Source organism: Bos taurus, chromosome 14 (assembly GCF_002263795.3).
Source record: "Bos taurus isolate L1 Dominette 01449 registration number 42190680 breed Hereford chromosome 14, ARS-UCD2.0, whole genome shotgun sequence".
NCBI classification, from domain to species: Eukaryota; Metazoa; Chordata; class Mammalia; order Artiodactyla; family Bovidae; genus Bos; species Bos taurus.
In genome coordinates, this window is record NC_037341.1 from 41,509,556 (window position 1) to 41,513,266 (window position 3,711).

General features: G+C 38.6%; 1 non-coding gene across 1 annotated transcript; it reads right to left on the reverse strand.

Annotated features, from left to right (window-relative positions):
- Nucleotides 1-2,415: 2,415 nt before the first annotated feature.
- On the reverse strand, nt 2,416-2,489 carry TRNAY-GUA (transfer RNA tyrosine (anticodon GUA)). The gene has a single exon. It is a non-coding gene; the product is annotated as a tRNA-Tyr (tRNA).
- Nucleotides 2,490-3,711: the final 1,222 nt, after the last annotated feature.

Here is a 3,711-nt window from a genome sequence, read left to right on the forward strand (position 1 = left end):
GATAGTCTAATAAACCCAGGCAGTATTTTTTGTCTAATTCTTGTATGAACTTAGTGTTCTAGTAACATCTATGGAAAAATTAGAAAGGAAAGCCTTTGAGAAAGATAAAGAAATGAAGTGAGATTTAAAGATAAACATAAGACTATACACACAAGTGTGCACACATACACATATATACGCACATACATACAGAGTCTCTAAAAACCAGTTAAGAGAGGAAACGGCAGTATTAAAAACTCACATTTAATGAGTATTACCATAAGGAATGTTAATGTGATGATGAACCCTATTTTTCAAAGATGCTTTTTGCAAAAATAGACTATACCATTGTTGCACTGGTTGTAACATAAAACTATGTTCATTTTCCAGTCACAAACACATTTCCAGTCAATTCAGTGAAGTAATGGGGACGGATGATATTCACTCGTATGTAATTGGCTTTGAGCATGTCTTACCAGGTTTATTCAACAATTTTTATTAGAGTGCTAAACAATAGGCTGTCTAATAAAGATATATTTGAAAATATTAACTTATATTATTCTTCCTAAACTGATGTAGGACTGAATTCATGGAATGAACCAAGACAGACTGAGATGACTGACAGAGAGAAGTCATCATCCTGAAAGGTAGTATGTGCAGACGTTAAGGGCATGAGCTTGGGACACATATTATCTGAGCTTAAACCCCAACACCATTATTTCCTAACGTGTACAATTAGGACAAATTAGTTTACTTCTCTATGTCTCAGTTTCCTTATCTGTAAAATAGGGATGATGAAAATAAGATTTTTATAATAATTTAATGAGTGATGGGAACTTAGTGACCAATTTGGCACAAAGAAAGCATTATAGAAAGTCTAGCTCTTATGAGAATTATCAAAAATAGTTTATCTTGGGCTCCCCTGGTGGCTTGGTGGTAAAGCATTCATCTACCAATGCAGGAGACATGAGTTTGATCCCTGATCCAGGAAGATACCACGTGCCATGGAACAACTAAGCCCACGTGCCACAACTATTGAGCCTGTGCTCTGAAGCCTGAAAGCCGCAACTGCTGAAGCCTGCATGTCCTAGAGCCCGGGCTCTGCAACAAGAGAAGCCACTGCAGTGCAAAGCCTGCACACCGCAATGAAGAGTAGTCCCCCACTTGCTGCAACTAGAGAAAGCCCACATAGCGAAGGAGACCCAGCGCAACCACAAATAAATCGTAAAATATATTCAAAGTCATTCTTTAAAAGAATAGTTTATCATAATCAATTAGTTGAATACAGACACTGACAAAGGTATTTTCTGAGCAATAATTCTCATTATGCTCCCTTTCTTCAGCTTATCAACAATGCAAGAAGAGTCTTATTGACTCTAAAAATGTTACGCCTTGAAATATGCCAATTCCTTTAAACTGTATTTTACAAAGTGCTATCTACAGACCACAATTATCTGCATTACCTGGAAACTTCTTAGGTATTCACATTATTAAGCCCCAGCTAGATCCTATTGGTTTCCCTGCTGGCTCAGACAGTAAAGAATCTGCCTGCAATGAGAGACCTGGGTTCAATCCCTGGGTTGGGAAGATCCCATGGAGGAGGGCATGCAAGCCACTCCAGTATTCTTGCTTGGAGAATCCCCATGGACAGAGGCGCTTGGTGGGCTACAGTCCATGGGGTCACAAAGAGTCGGACATGACTGATTGACTAAGCACAGCACATATCCTACAGAGTCAGAAACTTTCAGGGTGGAGTCAGCAATCTGTTCTAAAAAGCCTGCCTGCTGATTCTGATGTGTACTAACATCTAGAACTGTTGGGCTAATAAACCCCTAAACTTCAGCTATGTCCCTCCTCACCCCAAGATTAATGAGTCTAAACTACTAAAACAACAGGTTCACTCTCAGTGGAAAAATACAGGATAGTTCAAAATAAATAAATCTATCCTTGAATCCATATTAACATTGTGTTTTTAAAATCCTAAAGAGAAAACACTAGAGCTATTAACCAAAATGCCTAGCTTTAGTTAGAAAATATCATCATGTAGAACAAAACTTTTACAGAAAAGGGAAGAAACGATTGAGTTATGAAGAAACAAGACATTAAAGTGACTCAAATACTTTCTGTTTGGAGAACTTGCGGGAGAAATGGCATGCTACAAGAATTGGTTAAATAATTCTTATAACCCAGCTTTTTCTTTTGTTAATTTTAGACAAATAACTAATGGATTGCTTATTAAACTCAGAACTTTGGTTTTCTCCATTTTTATAAAACTTTAGTGTCACTCTTAGAATGATATGAAGCATGAAGTGTTAGTCCCTCAGTCGTGTACGACTCTTTGCGACCCCATGGACGGCATCCCACCAGTTTACTCTGTCCATAGAATTCTCCAGGCAAGAGTACTAGAGTAGGTAGCCATTTCCTTCTCCAGGGGATCTTCTTGACCCAGGTATTGAACCTGGGTCTCCTGCATTACAGGCAGATGCTCTACCATCTGAGCCACCAGAGAAGCCCATTAGAATGATATGAAATAGTAATTTATATATATATATATATATATATATATATATATATAAATGCCTATGACAATGTGGCATCCGTTGACCATATCTGGCCTGCAGAATAGCTTTATTTAACTGAACAGTGCTTTGAAAATCAGGAAATTTCTCATAAAAATTAGAAATGCCAGCTTCTCTTGAAAAAGTGTAAGAACTGCAATGTTTTGTTTGCATTACCACAAGTGTTCTGCTCTCTAGGACTAAGAAGTGATTGCTTTCTTGTATTTGCCTCTAGCTCAGTTGACTTCACTTCTCAAGCTTCTGACCTTGTACTCCATCCTCAGATAAGCTTGGGTCAAAAATCCTCAACAAATGGCAAATCTCTTCTCAGGCCGTCAACCCCTGGTGGCTCAGATGGTAAAGAATCTGCCTGCAACATGGGAGACCCATATTCAATCCCTGAGTCAGGAAGATCCCCTGGAAAAGGAAATAGTAACCCATTCCAGTATTCTTGCCTGGGAAATCCCATAGATGAAGGAGCATGGTGGGCTGCAGTCCACGGGGTCGCAAAGAGTGGGACACGACTGAACAACTAATACTTTTAACTTTCACTTCCCAGGCCACCTATCTTTCCCACTTCTCCACTGGTAAAATATTAAAATGCATCACAATAGAGTTATTCTAATGGTTTGGGGATGAAGAAATAATGTTTAGAGAAATTTTTAAATCTATCACTCTCAGCCCCATTGCATTTATAGCAAACCAATGAAGTTATTATAGCTCTATAGATTTCTTTGAGCCTAACACAGACCAGAGAATTGGTGCACAACTTAAACTCCCTTCTGGAGTCAATATTAACTGTGGGAATTACGTTTTGACGGTGAAAACCTAGATTTCCACTTCAAAGTTAGAATTTTAAAAACAAGATCATTGGAAGAAATAAGTTAAATCCACATGTGTTAGGTATAAGGTAGTACAGAATAGATTTTTATCAAGGTTCTTTTTTCTTCCCCCCAAAAGAGAATTATTTGCTAGGAAAAGCAGTTTGGATATCTCTGGAAACTTTGGTTTTAATGCTTGTCCAGCTGTGAGTGGCTTTGTGGGTTTGAGCTAGTCATTTAACCTCTCAGGCCCTCAGAGTACTCTTCTATAAAATGAGGAGGCTGGACTGAGGTACCTTCCAGCTCTCAAAGTCTATTCTGTGATTCCAGGATGCTGGGGGCAGACAATTCAT